The sequence below is a fragment of the Gymnoscopelus braueri genome (assembly GCF_963280865.1).
Source record: "Gymnoscopelus braueri genome assembly, chromosome: 14".
In the NCBI taxonomy this organism is placed as follows: Eukaryota; Metazoa; Chordata; class Actinopteri; order Myctophiformes; family Myctophidae; genus Gymnoscopelus; species Gymnoscopelus braueri.
In genome coordinates this window covers 32,262,620-32,276,973 of record NC_137619.1, presented here as the reverse complement: position 1 = coordinate 32,276,973, position 14,354 = coordinate 32,262,620, and the positions used below count along the sequence as shown (strand labels likewise).

General features: G+C 41.6%; 1 protein-coding gene across 1 annotated transcript in view; it reads left to right on the top strand.

Annotated features, from left to right (window-relative positions):
* LOC308100750 (C-terminal-binding protein 2) overlaps positions 1 to 14,354 on the top strand; it is an 85,399-nt gene that overhangs the window by 42,087 nt on the left and 28,958 nt on the right. The window lies entirely within an intron of this gene.

Here is a 14,354-nt window from a genome sequence, read left to right as displayed (position 1 = left end):
GCAGATATGACAAATAACTTCAAATATACAAAGAAATTACTGACGTCACAAAGTGACGCGTTGTAAGCTTGTAGATCTTCAATTTTTGGAAAATTTCTCAACATGGAAACGATTATGACGATTATGCAAAATAATTGCGATTATCTCAAATAATTGCGATTAGGCGATTATGTAATAATTGTGACAGGCATATATATATATATTTATGTGTGTGTGTGTGTGTGCGCCAGTTGAGGTGGTTGGGGCATCTACTGTAGTAAGGGTGCCTCCTGGGACCCTGCCTAGGGAGGTTTTCCAGGCATGCCCAGCTGGGAAGAGACCACGGGGCAGACCAAGGACCAGGGGGAGGGATTATATCTGGCCTGGGAACGCCTTGGGATCCCCAGTCAGAGCTGACTAATATGGCCAGGGAAAGGGAAGTCTGGGTTTCCCTGCTGGAACTGCTACCTCCGAGACCTGACTCGGGATAAGCAGAGCAGACTGGACATGCATGGATGGATGGATATATATATACTGTATATATATAATATATATATCTTTAAAAAACGTTGTGAGCTTGTAGATCGGCAATTTCCACTATTTTAGTTTTTTTTTACAAATTCGCAATGGGGGGCACAGCCAGAGGTTATAGCTATTTGTGGGGTCCTTGACATGGAGAAGTTTGGGAACCCCTGGTCTACTTTACTTAGTTATAATAGTAAGAGCGGTTGCTGTGTTGCTATTTTATACAGGAAGAGACACTGCTGTGCTGTGTCTCTTCCTGTTCATTCTGCAGTATTTACGTTGGATCTAATTTAATGAGTTCAATTATTCAAACTGAATTCAAAGCCGATGATTCAAAATATGTGATTATTCTAACCTTATTCTTAGTTTACCTTATTCTTAAGATTAGTTATTATACTTACTACTACAAATTGTATTCTTTGTAATTCAAATTAAATTATATGCAAGTGCTGTCCTGTCCTCCATTTCACTTTAAATCTACTGAATTGATTTAAAATTTCTATTTACTGTATGCCCTAACTTGGCATCACTGGGCTGTTATATTTTATTTTATTTTATTAAAATTTTCATTACCACCATTTCAATTTGGGGATTAATTGAGAACAAATTGAAAGAAAACACTCCCTAGAAACTGAGATAAATATATAGTTGACATCACCATCAGTGACGGGCAGACGGCTCCATCTATAGCAGCCCACAAGGCTCTGACTATTAGCATCACTACACAGATGAAATCGCATTTACACCACTGATTGCCGATGCGTGGTAGTGTCTCTTTCTCCGAGTAGGATGTAATGAGAGGGGTCTTTAATCCTCCAGGACCTCCATTTCCAACGCAACACTAATCCACCAGATTCTGACATTCTTTCCATACCAGCCTCCTGGCTTGCTGTGAGCCTCTGTTTCTGTATAGGCTCTGCTAGCCAACAAGCTCCAGTGGACTTCAGTGGGGGTCGGTTCATACGACTTAACTGATGCAGTTTTGTTGTGTCGCAGTTTTGTTGTGTCACTGTGTTAGGACCCCAGAAGGATCGCCTTTGTTTGGCTGTCGAAAACATGCAGCTGTGACTAGACCAGGCACATGTATGGGATGGTGTTTCTTCTCAGAGTTGACCACTTTTGTGCACAGAAGCCTGTATTATGTTCACGAATACACCGGCAAGTGCATGCTCACATAGTCAGCAGAACAGGGTTCATTTGCATGTGGCTGACATTTGTTGCTTTGGTAATTTCATCTGTTTAATGAACAACGCAGCAAAGCCATCCTGAACGCATATTCCTTTTTTGTTGCTAATTGTCTGTTGCTAGGCAACATGGGTTTTTTGTAATAATCATGGAGAGATTATCTGAAATGGTGGCAAATTTATATGCTGCAGCTTTTCTTTTCTTTTTACCCTGAATGATCATCTCTGAGTTAAAGCATCTACGCAGACCGGCATGTAATAATTAATTCACCTCTTTTTAATGGAGATAGATGATTAGTTTAAGGCACCTCTTTCAAGGGGGCGACACAGTTCTTTGCAGCCTAGATGCAATCAGTGGCATTCCGGCATTGCAGGCTCTATGCAAATATTTAGTTGGGTAGTAAAATGACATTGTAGCAGCAGTGGCAATGATGCGACATTCCTCAAAATCCAATTAGTTAGAAGCTTATCATACACACTGCCCCTGATACTATATGCTCACAAGCTCAGACAATTCATTACATGGGACAGGATTCCTCATTATGTTAATAGCGCCCCATGTAAACTCATTTTTGGCTTGCATCTCCCCCTCTATATATGGTGCCCCACATAACGCCCCCTCAAGCAAAACCCCACCCATATATGGTTGACAGGGATTCACGCTCCAGTCCCCACCCCTAACCCTACATAATACCCATATATGGTAGTGTAGGACTAGGAACTTCCATTCCTTCAGATAGGCACTGCAGTGAGTGGACTCCCATCCATGGACCCTTGCCAAGCCACCTGATGCCAACCTAGGTCAGTATTATGCAGCTGCCTTACGCACTGGCCAACCGTGCTCTGTTGTTAGGGCCTAGCATGAGAATGACGGGGGAAGATGACATTTGTTCAGGAAATGGCAGATTATGTATTAAAGAGGTTCAGTTCAGACCCACACATGGTCATTGTAGTGCGTGAGGGATTAACGGAGATAGAGGGAGAGAGAGAGAGGGGGGGGGGGGTGATACTGTCATCTGTTGTCTTGTGGTTGACGTTGATTTACGGTTTTGGTTGGGAGTGGGGGTAAGGGGCCTTATCTGTCAGTCATGGGTGGGATCGCCATTGCAGTGAGGCTAGCTGTCACTGCAGAGTCGACACTTTGTGAGGGTGAAGCTTTGGCCTTAATCTGGCCTTGTGGTCAGTGGCTGTAGTTATTATGCTGCAGGTCAGTCCGTTTGACTGTTCTCTAAAAGCTGACATACAGAGCTTTTTTTTTCTTATCTGAGAAAACGGCTTCCTGGTGCCATGACCTTGACAGGTGTAGCTATCGCTTTGAAGGACTATGTTTTCTTTCAGTGCAACTAATCACAGGCATTGAGTGTCGATTGTATTTAGCCAATATTGTGTTTTAACTTAATGTACATCTACTTGTTCAGTGAAGGATGCCGGTATTCAGCCTTTATATTTGCAGTTGTTTGAGCGTGTGATCTGAATGTGCCCATGTGTATATGTGCCATGCATGCATATTCAAGTGCACACCAGCGTTAACAGGGGTCAGTGAAACCTGTTACGTTGCAGGGCAGAGATTGCCTGCCCGCCAGATGTTCCTTGTAATATCAGGAAGTGATTCTTTCCCTGCATTAATCGTAGCATGAAGTCAATCTCATTCTCTCTCCCTACCTCCCTCCCTCCCGCCCTCCCTCTCTCGTTTTCTCTGAGAGATTAGATCTACAAGCATTCACCACTCATTCTCTCTTCAGCTCGCTTTCTCTGGCTCGCACTGTTGAAATCAATTCTATTCTCTGCCGCCATTCTCTGTCTCATACTTGGTACGTCTGTCTTTTCTCACTCTTTCTTTGTGGAAATGGATTATTTGTAGGAAGTGACTGTACTGTGACTGACCTTATACTCCTCCCATTCAAAACGAGGAGAAAAAGAGGCAGCTGAGGTACAGTAATGGGAGAAAAATGCCCCCCACCCCCCTCCACACCCCCCGATGAGCCCGCCGTACAGAGCTCAGCACATTCATTCATGACTGTGGTTGTTGTGGGTTGAAGCCCGCCTTGCGGACAGAGCAGCTTGAGGAATGAGAGGAGGGGGATGAATGAAGGGAGGATCGAACCCCAGCCAGAGACTATACTGTAGGCTTTAAAGTCCGACCGATGCCAGATTTCTGGGTCCAATTCCGATACGGTTTTGGAGAGTCCCAAGACGACGGATTACCAATGTTTTGATAGATATTTTGTTTCTATATTAGAACATTTAACGAAATAAACACAAATAACTTTTTAATAGATTACAAATATACTTTTATTTTATTTAGCCGCTTAAGCCCTATTAAAAAATATTCAATGTGACGCGTTGTGAGCTTGTAGACCTGCTATTTTGGACAAATTTGGACAACATTTGAACGTTTTTCCTATAATGACATGGCCAAAATAGGGACGCCAGGTTGAACGTGGTAAAAAATGTGACTGTACGCTGATGGCAGGTGTATATAATAATGTTATACTGTATAGACTGTATAGGCTGATGGGAGGTGGGTGAAAAGACAAGTGTAAGAGAAGCAGAAACGGTACAAGCGAGACTGAGTTGGTTCGGGGGGGGATGGGGTGGCGGGATTAGATGGGAGGAGTAAACTCTCCTAATGCCATCTGTGTGGGGGTGGGGGGGGCTTTGGACATCCAATCTATGCAGTTCTCTGTGACCGCATAATCCTAGGGGAATAAATGAATGCAGAGATTAGCAGAGATCATGCACATGTGATTTTATACATGCGATGGATGCACAGTCACTCGTCTCCTTTCTCCGGGGTCATTTTCCTGTATTCATCACCATTTTATACTATTTTGGATATTATCATACAATGGTTTTGGCACGTCGCCCGCCAGAAATAGTGTATCTACAAGCTTACGTGTCGCGATGCAACGTGTTGTGAGCTTGTAGATCAGCTATTTTTGAAAAAAAGAAATGTCTAAAATGACATGGTCAAAATAAGGATTCTAGGTTGAAAGTGGGTTAACATGAGTGGGGGAAGGCATTTTGATTTGCTGTCACAGCCTCGCGCCATCAAGCAAAATATATATATTTTTGTGACATGCAGTTATAGGACCTGCAGTATGCCGTAGCTTCAGCATTTAATGGTTCATTCGTGTTTCTGTGTTGGACTTAACTGCTTCTCCCTATCTGGGTTTATTTTCCAATAATGACCGCATGGCTGTACATTATCTCCGCTTATTACAAGGCTACTTGCAATAGAAATCTATAATTTGACATGAAATACTCGCTCAAAAATGATTTCATTTGCTTACAAGCTTACGCCTCCATAGCAAAATAAACGGAGGCAGAACAGGTCTCTTGTTACTGAGGACAGCGCTCTGCTATCGAGCGGGCAGCAAATGCCTTGATTGACGAATCACAATTGAGCTTTCAACAAAGCTGTGTAATAATGTTTAATAATACATGCTATCAGAGGTAAGAATTAGGTGCGCTCTGCTGAGCAGCATGCGGTACTCACATTATTGGGAATCCTTCACCCACTAACCTGTGTCTTATATTCTATCAATAGCTCTCTCTTTCTCCCTCTTTCTCCTCTCCCATTGCTGTTGTCAAATAATAAACCCCAAATACCTTATATTTAATGTGTTTTCGCTGTACACATGCAATTATGTATGATGATTTTAGGTTGATCTTACTGCACACTATTTTGTCTACTACAGTGTGCCATTCAATGGGCAGTGTGCAATTTGTTGGCAGTCTGTGTTGTACTGCATGTTATTTGTTTGTACAGTACTATACAGTATGTATGTATGTCCTATGTTGTCATTGTATTTTTAACGGCAGATACTGTATCTGTCCATGACACATTACCCATCGGAACAATAAATCTATCCTATCCTATCCTGACCGGATAAGAGAGAATTGTACTAAAACTGCCCTACTATAGTATATATAATAGTACTGGCTAATGTTAACAAGGCGGTACAACCATGCTCTTACAGTAGTAATTCCTTTCAGGAGGAGCGGGAATGTCTCTCTCATCAGCATTGAGATGGTGCTGCTCTTTTGCCTGTCAAACTGCAGGCACAGTGGCATGCTTCTTAATAGATTCTGACAGTTAATGTACAGTATACGGCACGGGTTCACAAACTTTTCCGTGACAGGAACCCCCAAATAGCCATAGTATCTCACTGCGGCCCGACTGTTGAGAAATGGCTTACAAAAACAAACAAAACAAAACAAAAATAGCATACAAGCTCACATATTTTTGACATGTTTTTTGACACGTTTTTGAAGCTTTGTGAAAAAATAGTAAAGGTCCACTCCACCACAATTAATGTTTTTGTGTGAAACTTGAAACTCCTGGGGGTGTTTTGCACTCTACACATCTCTAAAGCAATAATATGGATTTCTACCTCCAAAATGTGGTTTTCAGACCACAACTTTCTTAAAACCGGTGTGACATAGTGCAGGTAACTCAGGTGTGGCGCAACATGACACGACACACGGCAATCAAATCCTCATCAAAGACATGCATAGACAGATCAGTGTAGGACAGCCAACTAACAGGAAGTAAACAAAGCTCGCTTGTCCACGTGAAACAGTGTTATTGGGGCTGCTCAAGCACCGGCGTGTGTGCACGGCACGCGTGCGAGTGTGACACACGCGACCTGTGTTGCTGTCAAGAGTATTTATTTCCTCTAGTCTACTGGGCAGAGACAAGAGAAGAGGGTTAAACTTGCAACTCTTATTGGGGCTGCTTGATCGACTACCGACGCGCGTGCGTGTGTGTCACTGTGGAGTTTTCCCGCTAGGCAGACTAGAGACTAGGAGAAGTGGACAGTGGAAACCACAGTTGAAGACGTGATTGGAATCAGTGTAGACTACTGTAGAGTCCTCGTCTCGAGTCATTCTCGCAGGAATGTGGACATTTCGGAATGTTGATTCTAGGGGTGTGTCATATTTTGGCATATTAATGAGGGCTTGATTCTACAGGCGTGGCATATAGAGCACCGAAGTCTGACGTAATTTACACATCCTATGTTTGTCTACCTGGTTCGCGGTTTTCCACCCCCATTCTGAATCCCCATAGACGTATTTAATATCGTGTCAAATAAGAACTGTGTTCCAAAAATAAGCAAATGACCCTGGCGGTTTTACTCTTATGGATATGAAGCATCAACTGACGGTAGGGCTTTCACCAACTAGTCGACTAGTCGACTAGTATAACCACTAGTCGACTCTGTTGGTACTAGTCGAATAGTTTTTTTTTTTTTTTTTTAATGCCATAGTAATGGCCCGTCTTACTATTATTATTATCCTCCTGACTTTATTTTTTATCAAAAGGGGGTCAAAAGTATGCCCAATAAAAGCCTATTATTGGGCAATGGGGATCCTTGGAGACGCTGCTGTGGTGCTGTGCTGCTGTGCCAGAAGCACTTCCCTTAAAACGCCATAAAAATAAGGGCAGGAGGATAATAATAATAGTAATATAGTAAGTAGTAGGATGGCATTAAAACAATGCCCCCCCTAAGAAAAAAAAAAAAAAAAAAAATTGTCGTCGTAGTCGACTAATTGGTCAAAACAGTCGACTCACACAAATCATTAGTTGTGAATGCCCTAACTGACGGTGAGAAAACGCTAATGTTACTTCCACCGAATTAGTTACATTTTCGCCAGAAACAGACTGTTTCAAATATAAGTGACTGACGATACAGAACCTGTATAAACGATACAGAACCTCCTCCCTGACAATATCGCCAAGACAGTTTGTTTATTTTTGGACCGCAATTCTTATATGAGACGATTCTATGATGACCCAATGTTATTCTTTCCATAGAGAAATTACTTTACGAACCTGGGGATGAACGAGTGACTTCGGGACTTCTGTACTCTATTGGTGTAATTAATAGATCCTGGAATGCTAAATGAGGGCATAGTGAGAAAAATACTTCACCTGAACGGTAACTCTGGCTTATAAGGCATTATAATATGCTTATATAACTCAGCATCATTATAGATATAAGAACTCATAAATAATAATAATGCTTTATATACATAATCCTAACACATTATAAAGCATATTACATTATAACTACTTAATTATAATCAAGTATTATAATACTTGATTATAATTGCTGGACACTTACAGACATTTTTCTTTGCAAGCATCATGGTATTATAATTACCATAGTTGTATTACATTATAATGATATTAAAATGTATTATACTCACTGTTATCATGCATTAGTGTTGTTATAAGTCACTATAAGTGGTCATTGGGTGCTTGCACCCGTTCCTGAATGTATAGGCAGAAACTTTGAAAACAACTGGTGTACAGTATGCACAGTGTGCAGACTAGAGTTAGTGAGCAAAATAAATACTTGAATTAAATAATTTGATGTTAAATGAACACTGATTTAATTATGCAGTGTTCACTGTAAAATCTTCAATGTAAATCTTAGTGTAAAAAATGGACCCTAATGGACCCATGAGGGTCTGAGGATTTTACTGTGTATAGAGCCAACCCTGCAGGGAGACTCGCTTGATTTACAGCTGCTTCCTGGAATGGAGGTAAAGAGGGAGAAAGTGATGGCACAAGGGACATGAAGTCAAATGAAAGCAAGCAGACTGGGAAACTGAAAGTTCTGACCCAGTCTCCCCTAAAGTACACTGTATTTTCACCAGTCTCCCCCCCCACACCCACACACACACACACACGCACAAACACTCACAACCCTTCTCTTCTCTTCTCTCCTCCCTTTTTTCTCTCTTCCCCTGTTTTCACTCCTCTATCTCTGTGCCAAGCAGGGAGTCACCCTGAATTATTCATTTTGAGAAAATGAAAACTTCATGGGTATTAAATTACGAAGGAAGTGGCAATGCTAACCACATTCTACACTGTGTGTGTGTGTGTGTGTGTGTGTGTGTGTGTGTGTGTGTGTGTGTGTGTGTGTGTGTGTGTGTGTGTGTGTGTGTGTGTGTGTGTGTGTGTGTGTGTGTGTGTGTGTGTGTGTGTGTGTGTGTGACAGACTAAAGTGAGAAGCCTGGCGCTACCATGTTCTCTGCTGAAGAGGATGGCACTTCTCTGGCTCGTTTATCATATGATTGGAAGACGTTTTGGAGTCACAGATGAATCTAATTTCTAACTAAGCCGAGTCAGTTCACATTCCTCAATAGGCACGTCAGTGGTGCTTAACATCATATAGGCTACACATAGACTACAGTATGGTTGTGTTTCATAGGGAGATACTGTACTGTGTATTGTGTTCATAGGGATACATGTTGTTTTCTTCTCAGTAAGTTCTAATGTAGACAATGATCTAATACCATGATTTCGCATTGACTGAAGGATTGGCTTTGTGTCAAAGCTTTCTTCAATGCTGATTAGTTAACTAAGGTGTGTAGCTCTGTGTGCACGACGTACATGTGTGAGTGTGCATTTGTGCAGATAACTGTGTGTGTGTGTGTGTGTGTTTTGCTTCAGGTAATTGCATTTATGGCCGTCTGTGCTGAAGCATCCTAGATTCAGCTGGAATAGATCCACGTGTGTGCGCGAGCGTACGCGCGCGTGTGTGTCCATGCGCACAAACGTTCATGTACATGTGCATTTTATGTTCCGTTTGTTCTGCATTCATTTTGTAAATTTGGCAATTTGTACTGCCAAATTTACAACCCCCCCCCAAACACACACACACACACACACACACACACACACACACACACACACACACACACACACACACACACACACACACACACACACACACACACACACACACACACACACACACACACACACACACACACACTCTCTCGTTCCAGCTCTGCCTTCCTCTGTAATCAGGCCAGTTGGCACAGGTGACAGAGAGTGGAGGAGAGTGTGCTGGGAGAGAGAGGGTTGGACAGACTGGGGGTATACATGCAAAGCAAGAGCACTCTCCCTAAAACACCCAACATCTGTTGTCCACCTGCAGAAATGCCATCTCTCTCTTTCTTTATTCACTATGCTTTCTTTCTTTCTTTTTAAACTCTCTCTCACACACTCTCTCGCTCTCTCTTTCTCTCTCTCTCCCCCCCCGTTCCTGCCCCTCCTCTCATTCTATTTTGTTTTAATTTCTTCCCAGGGCTGTGCTAGCAGCACCACAGTCAGTTGGCAGCATGTACACCATGTAGGCTAGATCACAGGAGGCAGATGGGATGGTGGATTTCAGAGGTCAAATTATACAGTAGGCCCTTCTCTCTCTCATGCGCTCTTTCATGAATGAGGCTTTTTTACCCTGAGCCCGGTTTGTGGGCTCTGGTTACACGTCGTAACCAAACCTACTCAATGGAACCATTAAAACGCCCTCCCCGCTCCCATTGGGCTTCAAACGCGCTCAAAAGACCACGTCTGAGATGGAACGCAATCGCAGAATGAGAGCTGCTATGATATGACAGATGTATCGTATCGTATTTGATTGCAGTTTGCATCGCAGTTGCAGCCAGGGTTGGGATCCGTAATCGGAGGAACCGTTTTAACGTTTTAATTCCAAGGACTACCATAACTCTGAGAGTGTGCAAATGGAACCAAATGGACCCGTAAGGGTCCATTTGGTTCCATTCGCACACTCTCAGAGTTACAGACCTGTAAGGGTCCATTTACCCAGAGGGTCCCTTGACCTCACTTTGACAACCACTACAATAATATGTATACAGTACCGTATGTATGATTGAATTTGTCTTTATCCCAAAAATGTTATGAAAGTCAAAATTAAATATCTATTTTTAAATATCGTCACCTTGCTAAACTAATGGCCTAAGTCATTTTTTGAGGAAAATGATGTTTTTGCCTAAGTCAGCTCCTCATGACACCTCTGGTAAAATCACCCATCTCCTAATTGAAAAGGATCATGCTTTTCACCCCCCTTTTAGTATAATGGCCTAACTCCCTACTAGTGTGACTTAGGCCAAAATAGGCCTTTTTTGGCCTAAGTCACATGGTTTTGGCCTAAGTCAGATTTAATCCTATTTAAACCTATTTAAATCTCTTATGTTACATAACTAACAGACAGTGTTATTTCTATTTAAATAGTCATAATTTGTTATAAACATTTTGGGTGAAATGATTAAGAAATATCATCAAAAAATATCAAAAAAATGACATAGGCAATAGGAATCGTTAAAGGGAACCGTTAAGGAATCAGTCTGCTCAGAGGGAATTGTTAAGTAACCGGAATCGTTAAAATCCTAACTGATCCCAACCCCAGTTGCAGCCCTTTGCCGTTTGTGATCAACGTTGGCATTAGGGCGGTACAGTGGTGGATAGCAAAAACATATATTTTGTCAAGGGGTCAAGAGTGGGAGAGTTCATTGGAAACCAGACCAATGTTGTGCTTTCCATGACTACTTTCAGCCACCAACCACACCCAATTATTATTTTCTTTTAACGGGTCAAAGTAAAGTTCAGTGAGTTCATTATTTTCAGTCGAGGCTGTTGCCTCAAATGCTGTGTTGTGGATTTGGTACAGTATATGACCTCAGAGGTGATGCAGGCTTCTTAACCTGCGTTAAGGAAATCCTCATGAGTCCTGTAAGGCGTCTCTCTGTCAGTGACCCCGACCTTCCCCCCCCCCTCCCCCTCAGGCTTATGGTGTTAGTGTGGTCTCTCAGACTCGTAGTACACAAAATAAACCCTCCGATTTAATTGATCCATTTGTGTACGTTCTCTCAGAGTTAAATTAACACTGAGGATTTTACAGTGTAGTCGTAGTAAATTAGTTAATCTCTTAACTCTTAACTGAGGTTTCAGACCTCAGTTAAGACTCCGAGACAGATTTCCTGCTACATTCACAGATGAAGCTTAGACTTCTGCCCCGTCTGTTGACTGATGATCATGATTTTGGTCAAAGTAGTTGAAGGTGTTAACAGTAATTATTCATTAGAAGAACACATCGCATGTCTTCGTGCCTGTGATTTACAAGTCCACCTTAAAATGTTGGTTTTGTGTGTCTCATCCCCAATGAGGGTTTTTCGACAATTTGTATTCCCACTTCATACCTGTCTCACCCAACCTTTGCATTCACACACAGAGACGCATGATGTACGCATGTATGCACAATGCACATACACAGCCGCTCTACCTATTAGCTGTCCACAAGCACTGAGTTTATGTAGAGTATTAGCTAGAGCAGTGTTTGGCAAACATATAGGGTCGCGACCCGAAATGGGGATATCTCTTTTTTCCCCCCCAAAATGGACATTGGCAGACAGAGGAGGAGGAGAAAAGGGGTGGTGGATAGTGATGACAACAATATGTCGCAATGCGACGTGTTGTAAGCTTGGAGATTGGTTACTTTTACAAAAACAATTATAAATAGGGCTTAAAGGCCAACTCGCATTTTTATTTTTAAATTAAAATTGAGCCAGTTTTACCAAACCTTTCAGGGTTTATCTTTTTGTTATGGCACACGCTATAAAAATTTGATTATGTCTCTATTTAGATTATGAATAGAGAAATAATTAATTCAATAATAGATGAAAATGACAATAATAAGTTGTAAATATGAAATGTGTGCAACTCAAATGCACTGGAACTGAAACGTATATCTTTGCTGATGAAAGCCCAAGGCTGAGCACTTACGTGGTTCTTATTTTTTCTTTTTGATGTTTAACAGAATATTCCCTTTTATCCTGAAGAAGGCAATTTGTCTGCTGAAACAGTGTACATAATAAAGTATTGCATCGCAGTTCTGAGTGTACGGCTGTTCCCTCTTAGACCTTGCCTCGCCAATACAGGTGAGCCTTTCTACTTCATTCAGAATAGAATATTCCTACGAAAGGCCACCCCAGTGTCCCCGCGGTCTTTAAAGAATGACCACGTGCAACAGCAAAGCGAATGACATCGAATACATTTGTCTCTCATCTAACGTTCACTGTGTGCAACCTAATCTACCGGGTTATTTGTGTTTTTATTCTTAATCTTGTTTGAGTGTGGGTTCAAAATATGAGGTAAAGAGGCAGTGATAAAGGGTCGTAAATCCTTCTCTATGTTAATTAAAACTATTTGTAGTTAAACCACTGAAAACCCAGTGTAAAAAGGATGAGACGAAATCAAAGACAGACACAGGCCGGTTCTCAAATTAAAAGGTTGACATTGTATTAAGAGAAAGAATCAATCCACGAGGCACCGTACAGCAAAAATATCTCTCTGTCATTACAAAGACAGGCAATAGTATTTATACACAAGTTGGAGTCCGGACATCAGATATGAGGTGGATCCTAACGATTGGTTAAGACCCTCAGACGTCAGATCATATCTGATGAGCTGTCAGGCATCAGGGTGTCATCATAATAAGTTGTTGTTCATCTTATAGTATCCTTGTGTACATCTTATGGTTTCATAAACAAGTTATCCCTTCGATATCATAGGACATGTGGCAGGTTTATCTGTGACAGGGTGACAGCTGACAGAGTAAATTAGTGACAATGTCAGGTCATACAGAGATATAGGTCATGTACAGAGATCACAAAGCGTTTGACCAAGACATGTTTTTACTGATTGGAAACATATGGAGCCGGCCCCAGATAGCTATGGAGCCAGCTACATGGCCTTGGTAGGGAAAGTATAGTAGAGTTACAGAAAGCATGTTTAAAGTACAGGCCCAAAAAGACATCACTATATTAATTTGACTGGTTAGATCGATAGTTCTAGATCATATCAATCTGGTCCACAAAACATATATGTTTAACTCCATCAATTTGTCTCTCATCTAACGTTCACTGTGTGCAACCTAATCTACCGGGTTATTTGTGTTTTTATTCTTAATCTTGTTTGAGTGTGGGTTCAAAATATGAGGTAAAGAGGCTGCTTCAACTGGACCTTATTTGCAGAGGCAAGCCACTTATTATGGACATAATCTGGCTGGCAACCTTGAATATCTGTTGATATATTTTGCAGTATGCAATAGCAATTAGCATTGGCACGCAGAATTACAAAATAATGTCTTATTTGCATGAAATAAACACATGTAAAAACTAGGTGAATAACACTTCACCCAATTCAAACTGCTACACCAAAAATCATAGTGTCCATCAGTGGATGGGATATGGTTTTGTTGACGCCTTGACGGGATAAGATTTTGTCAGCTACTGGCTTGGTATCTGTCCAACACACATACACATAATAGACATTACCTGTGTCTGTGTGTGTTGTGTGTACTGTGGCCTGTGTCTCATTGCATGTACTTTTACCTGTGTCTGTGTGTTGCATGTACAGCACTGTTACAGTACATGGTCTCTCTGTATGTTTCTTGTACTGTACTGTTACCTGCGTTTCTTTTTTGAAAACGCATATTTTGTGACATTAAACTTTAACCTGCATTTCTCTGTGTGTTGCCTGTACTGTTACCTGTGTGTGTTGCATGTTCTGTTAGTGTGTCTCTCTGTGTGTGTTGCATGTACTGATAGTGTGTCTCTCTGTGTGTTGCATGTCCTGATAGTGTGTCTCTTTGTGTGTTGCATGTACTGATAGTGTGTCTCTCTGTGTGTTGCATGTACTGTTAGTGTGTCTCTCTGTGTGTTGCCTGTACTGTACACGTTAGTGCATTGTACAACGCTGACAGGTATTGATGTCAGTATTGGGCCACATACTTGCGTGAAACCCTGACACACAATAGCTCCTTGAATGGGAAAATCAATATATTT